This window comes from Amblyomma mixtum, chromosome 6, assembly GCF_055824585.1.
Source record: "Amblyomma mixtum isolate Tamu chromosome 6, ASM5582458v1, whole genome shotgun sequence".
Taxonomy (NCBI): Eukaryota; Metazoa; Arthropoda; class Arachnida; order Ixodida; family Ixodidae; genus Amblyomma; species Amblyomma mixtum.
Genome location: NC_143017.1, coordinates 70,686,801 through 70,699,376, shown reverse-complemented (window position 1 = coordinate 70,699,376; position 12,576 = coordinate 70,686,801). Strand labels below are relative to the sequence as shown.

The 12,576-nt window shown below is 44.7% G+C and overlaps 1 long non-coding RNA gene across 1 annotated transcript; it reads right to left on the bottom strand.

The window, feature by feature from the left end:
- Positions 1-5,032: 5,032 nt before the first annotated feature.
- Positions 5,033-10,815, bottom strand: LOC149339335 (uncharacterized). Its single transcript, XR_016283787.1, has 3 exons — positions 10,438-10,815; positions 7,726-7,906; positions 5,033-6,046 (listed from the first exon to the last, which is right to left on the bottom strand). It is a non-coding gene; the product is annotated as an uncharacterized LOC149339335 (long non-coding RNA).
- Between the last annotated feature and the right edge of the window lie 1,761 nt (positions 10,816-12,576).

Sequence of the window (12,576 nt, the reverse complement as noted above, 5' to 3'; positions counted from 1 at the left end):
AGTTTAAAATAAAGCATGAAACAAGAAGAGAACCTAAACGGTCAAGAAAATTAGCTGCTTTTGCAGACAGTCACCTTGCTCGTGGTGTAACTTTGCGCTGGTTTGTGCAGAACTGCAAGGGGAACCGGCGCGGGAGAAACGGGGTTCTCAGTGTGCCCCTTGCCTCCCATGATCTTTATCTTTTCCACCTCCGTCGACCGAGGAGACACTGATGCGCTACGATACCATTTTATTAACTGAGTGATAACTTTTTACCGTTCCTCAAACTAGCAAAGACACTTAAAAAAATGGCTGGCAGTTTAGCATTGCTAAGCACGAAATATTGTGCGACGCTGTTGAAAATTTCTTGTTGGAATCTCATCAACTGCCTTACTAAAGCTTACAGTATTTTCTTTTCTATGCTCTATTACAATTTGAATTGTTCACGTCTTCATTTTTTTTTTCTCTTTCTATCGCTTTCTCTTCAATCCAAACTCATATCTTTTTCCACTCACTATCCTCCTTGTTTTATACTCCCCTGGTGTTGCTCTCCCGTGTGCTTTTCTTTTGCCTTTAGTTTTTACACGTGAATAGCAACCTTCGGAAGAGCGTGTTGTCGGGCTAGTTGGTTATGCATAGTATATAAGTGAAATGCGCAACAACTTAGACAGGGCACATTAATGACCGGCTACGGGAGCATGCAAAAAACGTTGACAATAATGATAAAAATTCAAACCTTGTAAGGCACATTTCTTCCTGCAGGTGTAGGGCAAGATTTGAGATGACAAAGATTCTAGGCAGGAGTACCAATGTAAAAGCCAGGCTTGTCTTAGAGGCCTTCCATGTTAAAAAACTATCTGATCGCTGCGTAAGTGATGCTTCGTTGCAGATCTATGATGCTGAAGTTTGATATCTTGATTCGTTTTTATAAAATTGCGGACTTTGTGATGTGTGTGCCTGCTCTACCTTTACGCATGCGCTGCTTTTCTGTATATATGCCGTTGTTGTTTCGCCCCATTAAACAGTTAGTAGTTGCGCTCGTGAACTGTTGTATGTGTTTCTTTCTGTGCCCTGTCTAAGTTGTTGCGCATTTCACTTATATACTAAGCAACCTTCGCCTCCCGATTTTTGGCCGATCCCCCAGTGTGGGTATGCGCCCTCTTTTCAAAGGCTAACAACCACAACATAACACTAGGCGACTTGGCCTGCGGCGATCGCCTAGTTTTTCCTATCGAGCCACGTGTCGACAGGTACAGTTTCGGTGTGTTATTTATAGAACAATGTTTTGGTGCAAGGAGAAACATAACCTTGTAGCATAAATGCCATGAAAGAAAAAAAAATCGGCTATTGCTCTCGTGCAGTTGCCAGCAAAGCTAACCTATTCCCGCCACCGTGTGTTCGAATCCCAGACGCAGCAATGTTTACTATATTTTTTCATAGTTTGCCCAACGTCACTCTAAAGTTCTAGCTTAACAAACAACGGCGAGCCGATTTGACCACGTGAAGTAGCGCTTTCGCACTGAAATTTTGAATTGAAAAGTTCTAGTTACGTGTCAATATTTCAACGCTGATAGCAGCTAGTTGTGAGACCATTAGGCATAGCAATGAGATAAATTACTTGTCAAGAGACTTAGTACTGAGTCTAGACGACGTTCGCCCTAGGCAATCCTCATTGCCGATGGTGGGTGGCACGTCGTCTCGTCATAATAAAGTGGCAAAGTGCTGCCGGCGTGCCTTGATATTGCATAACGCGGAAGGCGACATAGGGTGATTAAAAATCCTGAAAGCTGTGAATAAACATAGAAACAACTCATTTTGACCTATTGCCTATTACAAATTCTGAAGATGTCTTCGGGCGGGTTATGAGGTTTCATTGCGTAAAGAGGTGAATTAAGATTTGGGTCATAGAAATTGAAAGCGATTACTGTTGCTTAAGTTTTGCAATATACTTAAAATTAATAACGAACTGTGTTACCTGTGATATATGTACAGGAGCCTTAGTAAAGAAATTAAATAGGCAGTTTCTAAGCGTGCCTTGTGTCGTCACACATTGCAACCTATTCAGAAGTCCGACGCTACTCAGCCCCACGTCTTGGTCTGTTTCTCTAATCTAATGTGTCGAGCTATCAGTATATTATTTCCTACTGTGAGAGAAAGAGAACGAATGGAAGGGCAGAGAGCTCCAACAGAACGGTGCTTCGCTTGGCTGCCCTACACTGAGAGGAAGGAAAGAGCTGTGACGTCAAACCAGGAGAGGCAAGATAATAATGAAATAATAAGCAATTAGGTCAGTTAAGAGGATGCGCGCTAAATACTCACGATCTGCTGAGCAAGCATGACACATTAAAGCTGGCTCTGAGCTTTGCAGGCTGTTGTGTGCAGCGAACTGCTGCCTACGGCCCAGGAAATGTATAATAGAGGGTGCTCAGGAAACGTCACAACATGCTATACAGCGACATTTCGGTATTACTGGAAACAATCCTGTGGTTCAAACTGCAATATGTGCACTAGAACGCGTCTATTGGTACAAATTGGCCATATTAACAATAACTGATTTTTCTTAGAGACCAAATTTGATGCGCTGTTCTGTCTCCCACCTGGACTGTCGCGACGAGAAATGTTTCTGCATAGTCTCAAGCTACACCTTGGATTCGCAGTACGAATATTTCTTGGAAATCATTGTGATGTGCTGCCGTTCGTATGAAGCCTGTGACTGTGACGAGACACTGCATGTCCTCTGTGCGAGCTTGAGTGCAGGGTCCTTTGAGAACCACAGAATGCGTGGTTAGTCTTAAAAGCTTGCCGCTCAATTTCACAAACGCCTCCCTGATTTCAGATTTAAATGTCAGCCTGAGCAGATGGTTCCGGTAAGTTAAATCCTCTCCTGTTACGTTTCTTCCCCTCTTCCATTCGTTAGCCTGCGTGCCTTCTCTCTACACTTGTACTGAAAGAGGCAGAGTACCCGACAACTAGCGACAATCATCGTGAAACTTTTTTTTTCTTCGCAAGGAACAGGGAACAGCCATACCAGCAGCCCGCAAAATGACATAAGCCACCTTTCATTATAAGTGGCGCCTCACTGCGACGAATAAACGAATCAAGGCATCCAAACAGGTCCAACTGTGAAGCGAGCTAGGCGTTGGTTTCGCTCCATGTGGGCCACGCGCAAATGAAATGCTGGCGTGCGGCGCACGTCTTACGTCCTCCATTTACGTTCTGCGCTGATTCTGTCCCCCCTAAGCTTCGTTATTTTCTTTACTCTCCTCAATGCACGGGAGCCGAGGGTAATCTTATTTTCATGAAGCTTAAAGGCGCTGTGAAAGGGGGCCCTTACAAAAATTTTTAGTAACATTCTTTAGAAAGTCTTTCGACAATTGTTAATAGAACCTAACAACATTGAATAGAAAGTCTTTTAAACGCCTTTGTACATTGTAGTAACAACCTATCAACCGTCTTCCGACAATTGGCCACCGATATCCAAAAGACTCAAGTACATAGAAAGTCTTTATACTTCCTATCATCCCCTTATCGAGTTTGTATACACTTCCTACTGACCCCTTACCGACAATGTCTACCAACACCCTATTAACGGTCTTCCGACAATTGGCCACCGTTATCCAAAAGACTCAAGTACATAGAAAGTCTTTACACTTCTTATCAACCACATACCGACAATGTCTACCAACACCCTATTGACGGTCTTCCGACAATTGGCCACCGTTATCCAAAAGACTCAAGTACATAGAAAGTCTTTACACTTATCAACCACATACCGACAATGTCTACCAACACCCTATCAACGGTCTTCCGACAATTGGCCACCGTTATTCAAAACACTCAAGTACGAAGAAAGTATAATTCCTACATCAACTTTTGGAAAAGTGTACGTTAACTACACAGTACAACACTTTTACCAACATAATTTTATCACTTCAAAATCATTTTGTGAATACTATCCTGGAGTGCTTAAAGAATAATAGAAGCAAAATGCAAATTATTACATTTATTGTGCACAAGTGTACATACGCGCTACAACACATGCATGATGCATCAAAATATTTTATGGAGAACAATAGAGGGACAGAATATTGCCTTCGGCACACTTCCCCTCAGTTCCCTTTGAGTAACAATGACTGACACACAGCAATTGAAAAGCATAACAGGTTTTAATTCACGATGTTTCGGCTGGAGGACCAGCCTTTTTCGAGTATAGTATAGCATTCGAAACAAAAGCTGTGTGCTTCAAATGCTGTAGTACACTTGAAAACGGCTGGCCCTCCAACCAAAACGTCGTCAATTAAATCCCGTTAGGTTTTTCTTACATATATACGAGGTGTTTCAGGGAAGACTAAGTAATTTTCAAAAAACAGGTATTTTGAGATGAATGTATGGCTTTTTCAGCATAGTATTACCAATGTTGGCAGGCACCAGAAAATTTGTGAAGAGTCTTACGTAGTAAGCTGGTTAGCCAATTTTTATTAATGAACCTTTTCACTATCAGAGACTTTGTTAAAACATTAAGTTGGGCTAGTTGGTAACGGCTTGAAGGAATCATATTCTTAGCGGTAAGAAACACACACAACACCAAGACACACACACACAGGACACCCGCTAGACTTAACTATCTTTACTGGACACTTGTACAACATAAATATGTATCAGTGAGCACACGCAGGTGCCTCGTCATCGGCATCAGGTCTAACTACGCCCTCCCCTCTCCTCCAAGGCATATGGTTGCGCCGATAAACAATCCCTTTTTCTGCCAATGCCAGGGAGGGAGTGCTTACACACATGTCACCCGCCTCTTCAATACGAAAGGCCTGGGAGCCGAGAAAAAAGAAAGAGAAATTATCGAAGTCTTTCGTATTCAAGAGGCGGGTGACATGTGTAAGCACTCCCTCCCTGGCGTTGGCAGAAAAAGAGATTGTTTATCGGTGCAACCGTATGCCTTGCAGGAGAGGGCAGGACGTAGTTAGACCTGTTGCGGATGACGAGGCACCCGCGTGTGCTCAGTGATACATATTTATGTTGTACAAGTGTCCAGTAAAGATAGTTGAAGTCTAGCGGGTGTCCTGTGTGTGTGTGTGTGTGTCTTGGTGTTGTGTGTGTTTCCTACTGCTAAGAATATGATTCCTTCACTATCAGAGTTAGGCGTCTAGTTGCCATTAGAGATTTGTAGCAGTTACATGCACTGGAGGGGTTTCTTTCCCTGTGTGCTTTCAAAAGCGCATGTATTTTCGCACGATGCAGCCAAATTTTGTCGAGCCACAGCAGTGAAAGTAATCATGTTTTGTACATTCCAGAAACTGATATGGCTTCTACGAACAACTGGCTAAAAGTCTCTAACTGCAACCAGTTGCAAACCTGTGTTAGTTAAAAAGTTAATTGTCAGAAATTAGTTAACCAGCTTACTAAATACACCTCACCAGCTTTCTGGTGTCTGCTAACACTGGTAATATTATGCAGCAAAAGCCATATTTTTGAAAACTACTTATTCTTCCCTGAAACACCTGGTGCATATAAATACTGCTCACTTTCCTGTACAACACAGAAATGAAATAATTTCTTCTGTAACATGAAAGTTCCATGAGCCACATAACAAACCCGTGCAAAAAAACTGCATGCATACACACACATCTCTCCAAAACAGCTAAAAAATCCCACACAGTGAAACAATGCTTACACTGTCTTAAGACCAACATTAAAGGCTGCAAACACTAGCGAATTAAAAGTCAAACAGATGCCAAACATATGCTAAATGTCCCCATGGATGTAGATATTAAGCTATGAGCTGATTTTAATAAAAATGCATCAGCACAGAAATGCTTAAGCGACTTTGTTGGTGCACTATCCTGACGCTTGTCCTCAATATCAGGCAGCCTGCTTGTTGTTCATCATCATCATCAGCCTGACTATGCCCACTGCAGGGCAAAGGCCTCTCCCATGCCTCTCCAATTAACCCCGTCGTTACTTGTCTGCATCACCAGTGGAAGAGGTAGCGTCCTAGTGATGAGACGTGTGCACGAACAGGTAGCCTCCTCCATGGCAGAATGCAGCAGCAAGAGAACTGCACAAGAAAACATTCAAAGTATACAGTTATAGTAACTTCTAATAGAATCAAACACGGAGAAGCAACAATCAGTTAAATGTGCATTAAAATGCAGCACTCCGAGTGAGTTTGATAAGGCTGCTGAGTAATAGCATAAGCAGCAGTCACAAGACTAGAACTAAATGTAATGCGTCCTTGAACAAGAAAAAGCTATAACATGCTGTTGTGTTCAATTCTGCCCCCACATTTGAAGACTGAATGATATTCACAGGAACTGACATTAACGTGTTACACCTAATTAGGCTACCACAAAGAGATATTTAGCCATTCCAGTCATACGAAGATAACATGCAGGCCATCAAATATGAAAATTATGTTGCGTTTCTGATTTGTCTGCACAAAAATTCAGGCAGCTTTTGTTTTCAAAAGTGATGGCAAAAACACATTGCAATATAATGCACATGTTGCTGTAGATAATGTATCATTTGGAGCTATACCAGGTGTTAGGGGAAAATGTATGAACAAAGAGTACAAAGGTGAGCAAGTTCGTGAGGGCAAGAGTGGCACACTCTAAAGCAAATGAATCAAAATATTAAGGCACACACTGCGTCAGATACAATACTTGTAAGTAAAGCTGCATAGAACTACAAGCGATAAAAGCCTCAAAAACGTGCCCCTAAGGAAGCAGCTGGACTGGTAGTTTTTTACTTGTCCCGCAGCACATCCCTCCAGTGCTGAGGCCTGCTCATATCTGTTTAAGTTAAGAATACAAGGGAAACAAGCAAACAAGTGTTCCAAAGAAGATAAAAATGTGCACTTAGGTTGTTCTTCAGGAAATTACCTGTCACTAATTGCAGCAATAAATACCTCGAGAAAGTAAATTAAGTTATTTACACAGCTTATTACAAACCTTGATGGCACGGGAGAAAGGCAACATCAAATGCATCGGTTCAAGTAAAGTCAGGGGTCTTGTTAAGGTCACAGCAATATTTGTTGACTTAGGCTCAGCTAGTGTAATGCAATCAGTAACTGAACGTTGGCATGAATAAAAGTAACAATGCACCAATACTCAATTCCAAATGCATTTCAACTGTACAGTGCAGTCAGTTGTGACAAAGGGAGTGTGAAAGAAAACCTCAGCAATGCTCATGACATCGAATAAGAACCTTTCTTCTGTACAGCTAAAATATAAGCTTTGCAGGGTTTCATGTAATGCAAGGATAACCTGGTAAGGTATCAATTATTGATGCTAGCAACAAATATGCTTCTAAAGCAGAGTGCTCCACTTGAACGCCAATATTCAATTATGCATTGCCCGTTAGGCCATGCCTATCACATCACTGGTTCACTTCAAACATGCCATACCTTGTATGAGGTAGGTACTGCTGAAGTAAACCTATAAAATTTATTTGCTGCTTTTAGACTGCTGTATAAAGGTCATGAAGCAGATAATTGTTTTAATTTGGTCTATACTGTGGTCAAGATTTCCAAGCACGAGAGGCATGAGGGAAAAAACTATAAAAAGCATTTCACACTATAACACAATGCACTTGACTAGGGGAGTGCTTTCATGATGCCCGCAATATCTTTTCCCTTCCTCTTGGTCCTCTTTTAAAAGAAAAAAAAAACGAAAGAGAGAGGGAGCCTGGACCAGAAGATTTTTGGCAGGCTAAAAAAGACAAGGAAAATATACCCACTTGTCTACCTATCCTTTTACAAGTGGCACATGCTTGATATCCAGTGTCAATGGCTGATAGGCTGAACCAGCAGGTCTTGATGTCATTTGCCTCTGGTTGAGGTAGCATTGGCTCGATGACAGATGAAAGCTGGTGCAAAAGTAGCGTGATGATACCGGTGGAGCAGCTGTACAGGGCTTGACTGCGGGTGCATTTGAAGAAAGGCTGCATTAGAGCCATGCTTTCATAAACATCACAGAAGGCACATCCCATTACAACCTCTAGCTGTTCAGTCCAATGTGTTCATGAGTGGAGGCTAATGATTAATTACCTATGCCTCCAATAGTTAGCAAAAAAATGGTTTACAAAGCTTGGCATACTTTTCTTAAATTCGCGAATCACGTTATACTTTTATCGCTTCAGACTGAAAATGGGGGAATGACATAAATGTAGTGAACGTAAAAAATAAAATGACAACAAACCTTCCATTGTGCGATTACCTCAGCTGCACTGCAATGGAATGGTTCTGCTATTTTTAATCGTCGTTTCGTTGACCAGAACTATCAAGAAACACAGCACTTGATGTGACTGCGACGTAGAACAGGCAATGCTCCTTATCCAGGGGCGCGATTACGAGTTTTTGTCTCAATTTTGAGACTCTGACGTCAAAATGACGACACCGCGAGTTGTTGACTGCGGAATCAACCAATTAGCAGCGAGGTTGTGGTGTCTAATAGTAGGGTTCCACCCAGGAAGCATTTAGTTGCGCAATAAGGGACTGTATGCTAAAGTTTTTCTGTAAACACGCGCGTTAATAATTTGAAGAATGTTTTATTTCGCTAACAAACTGTTTCAAACTCAACGACATGAAGCAAAAGAAGAAGCGTCCTCAATTTTGCAATTAAATTTGCTCTTCAGTCACTTTTGCTGCCGCGAGGGTGCGCTGACGCTGGAAAAGCGTCGGTAGCGGCCGCTAGGCGGCGTGAGCTGCCGCCTGATTCAACCGATTCAGCCTTATCCCTCCACGCACATATTGAGCCATCGTAAACATGGCAGCCAGAAAAAAAATCAGCTGATTCGACGGCTGTCCTCTTTTTTTACACATTACGCAGAATCAAAGTACTGCGCAGACGTCTTAAGTGCGCGGAAAAATCTGTTTAAAGGCAGTGATTGCTACGAGTCTGCCGAGATCAATTTGGAAGGAGCGCTTGGCTCGAAAACCGGCGAAGGCAGCTTCAAGGCAAGTTCACACTGGCGAGTTGCAAACGTCGCGCTAGTATTCTAGGCGACCGATTTCGGTCAATTAGTTACGGTTTGCGAAGCACATGTAAAGCGGGGAGGGAGCGTAATAAATCGATTTAAGCCTGTCGCGCGACCTCCACGACTCGCCAGTGTGAACTCACCTTGCTGCTATCGATGGCAAATGTGCTCCAAGGGCGATGCGTGATTATATTTATTTTTGTTCAGAAAATACCCGGCGACCATGAATAATCACAGTGCAGCAACTGCCGACATACGGAAGCAGACCGGTGCAGCTGATGGGAGCTTGCAATCTCACTGCGGGAATTAAGAGCCGGCACGCCCGGTCACTGCGGCAACAATCACTCTTCCGCCTCGTAACCAAATCATGCCGCCCGCTTCGGGTTAAAAACTTGATATTCGTGTTGGTGGTGCCGTTCCGTTCGGATGATGCTCGGATGACGCCGCCGGGGATACTGCGGTGGCGAAAGTTTATGCGAAGGAAGTCCACCTTCGCCGCCGCCTTGTCTTGAGGGGTCTCGCCGAAAAGCGCGCACCTTCTGCGACTTAACTTTGACAGTGGTCTCCGCAACTCACCGCAAACACTTGCACAGTCGGTTGGGCTACGCCGACGTTTACTTCATTTCCTACGGTGTCTTGAAACCCAACGGCGGCGAAGGCGCGCACAGGCACTTGCCGCTCCACTGACCGTGCACTCACCCGCACACCTCCAAGTTCAACGCCGAGTTCGTCGCACAGCCATTATGCTCCTTCCTATGTCAAAACGTCGAAACAACTCGTCCGGCACGTCAAAACCGTCTTCATGCACCCTCTTACACCGCTGCTCGCGCGGCCACCGGCCATGTAAACAACCGCCATTTTCTGTCTCGAGCGGTTTGAGACCACTCGTTCTAGTCGCAAGAAATCGTCTCAATCGGCTCGCATAATTAGGTGAGCAACGTCAACACTATTGGCACACTTATGACGTCGGCCGGTGACGCAAAAAACCAATATGGCCGCTGGTCACGACCGACCAATAGGAACGGAGCAAATGAGACACTTTTTGAGACACTTTCCGATTGAGACGATTTTGAGCGACTCGTAATCGCGCCCCAGTAAACACTCAGGCAGCAGAATCAAAAGACGCACGCCGCTACAAGCACTTTTCGTTCTTATGGTCTCCTTTTCACGCGCTGCTCCTGTTCAGTCGGAATAACGAATCAAGCAGCACCCCATAGTTCTCGGCGTGCAACCAAATTCTATCACATAACTCCTGCGCCGAGGAGCTGACGCAAAGAGCGTGAGGCGGCGGGTTAAAAGTTGCATAGTTGGCAAGCGAGCGTGTCAGAACACCTTCTCTCTGCAAACGATCGCGTGGTGCCCGCACTTTGCACCTCACTGCGAACAAGACGCGAAGACCAACCCAAATGCATTCGCAGCCCTCAATCATACCCCCGACACATCGCAGAAGTCACTTTCCAGTTCTGTACTTACATTTGTCAACGTTCACGGCAAGCCGTTTCTTCTATCGGGCATCGGGCGCCGGCCGCTCTCGGCGTGGTTGCGTGCAGTACGTCAGAGCAGTTTTTGAGCACTGCGTGCGCGTAAGAACGTCTTCCGCAGCACTGGAGCCATCTGTCACCTTCCGAGTTCAGTCACACTACCACAACACTAACGAGGCAGCACATTTAACACAAACAAACTGAAGAAACGCACCCAGAACTTCACAACCGTCGCACCCCGCCAACAAAGAGTCGTTTCAGCGTCCTAAAAAAGATAGTGTAGCGCGCGGCCAACATGAGACTCGCAATCCGCCGCCAGCGAACGGAAAGGTGGCGCTAATGTCGCCTAACTTTACACGCATTAAAAAAAGAATTGATAAAGCCCTTTTTGCCACAAACTTGTTGTATTAAACGACAAAATATTTTGTTTCAATTACAAAGTCAGCAAATTGGAATGATTGAGGTGAAAAAATGCGACTACTCACAACCATCTGTTTCTGGCGGCGCTGCGAACGAAAGCTTGGAAAACCGGGCAGCATGCCGGGCAGCTACAGTAATTCTAGCTCACTTTAGCTACAGGCGACGCATCTGGGGCCAGGAAAGCCGCAGCCGCTGCACGGCTGCACTGTCTGCCTAGTTCTAAGGCTATAACTCAGCTCCCCGTAACTGCGTCGCAGAATAAGGAATGATTATGATGTTGCCAAACGCTACTGGTTTCGGTTTTTATTTTCGCATATTTTGTGGCTTAGCGTACTCTACACGTTCATGCGATTTAGTGTACGTGTGTGTACCTAGGGAACACGAGCGTTCGCACGCCGCTCTAGCGTGACGCGCGAAACTTTCAAGGCTGTGCTGCAGCATCGCCTCTGTTTTGTGTGTGTTTATATCACGTCATTGGACACCTTGCACGCTCTTTGCTCGAGCGAGCGCCGCCGACAGTCGCGCTACCGTAGTCTTTTTGTGTGCTTCCTTGATTGCTTTTTGCCTCTGCCTTACGCGGTCCTCGGCTCGGCTCACGTCCGCTGATGGCAGTAAGAAAAGGCGAAGAATGAACACATGCTTTCGCGCGTCTACTCCGTATGACTACGTTAAAACCCAACACTTTATTCCAGGATTCCTTAGTCATTGCATTACGGGAAGATAGAAAATACAGCTGTCACCACGTTTTCCCTCGCCACAGCTTCGTACCGTGTTTGCGTTGAAGGAGATGCAAGGGAAGATGCGGAAGAGGCACTGCGCCTGTGCTTTAGCGGTGCTCAAAGTGGGGGCTGCTCTCACCCTAGCTTTTTCCATACTGGAAGCTCCTCTGTGGCTCAGTACTAGCGAAAAAAGTGACAAGTCAAGAATGAGGACTTATAGTGCTCCAATTGCCGTACACCTTCCTCATGCAAAGCCCTTGTTACCGCAGTTGAGTACAGCGGGCCGCTGTTACCTGTTTTGTTTCTCTATACTTCTCTCTATAGTATCGGCCGCCGAACATGAATAAAAATTAATATTGCCTTGCCTGAAATTTCGCATGCACAGTCGCTGAGGAACGAAGCAACTTGAGTTCTCGAAGCTGTAAGCCTGCACACGTTACACAGAATTTACTCAGAGCGCGAAGCGCTGCGGCCCTTTTCGCGCGAGGTTTGTCAGTCCCGTGCGATCAGCCATTGCTGGTCGCTCGAGGAGTAGGGTAGTGCGAGGGTTTAAATTGGGCGCTCCCACGTGGAGTGGCATAAAGTGTACCGGGCACTTTTGCATGGCGGGCAGTGTGCAGGGAAAGTGTGCTTGCGCTGCAGGTTCAGGAAGCTGGTGACATAATTTGGGCGCCATTTGGGCTAGCGAGAACGTGTCATTCAATGAGTGTGGAAACACACCGGTGCAATGCTAAACTTGAATTTTTTTGTAGCTCGCAACAATAATCCCTCTGAAACCTCAGAGCGAAACGCTCTTAATGCTAGTGTGTTTTAGCACCGTCGTACGGTACATCACTGTTCAACTGCACGTTAAAATATGACCTATCAAGAATTACAACAATAGCAACACCAACGTGTTTCGAATTGGCAGAGTTGTTGTACAGCTCTGCTGAAATTCTTTGTTAGTTCTCAAATGTTAAATCTGTTTAATGACTGCCTGAGTACAGAATTTA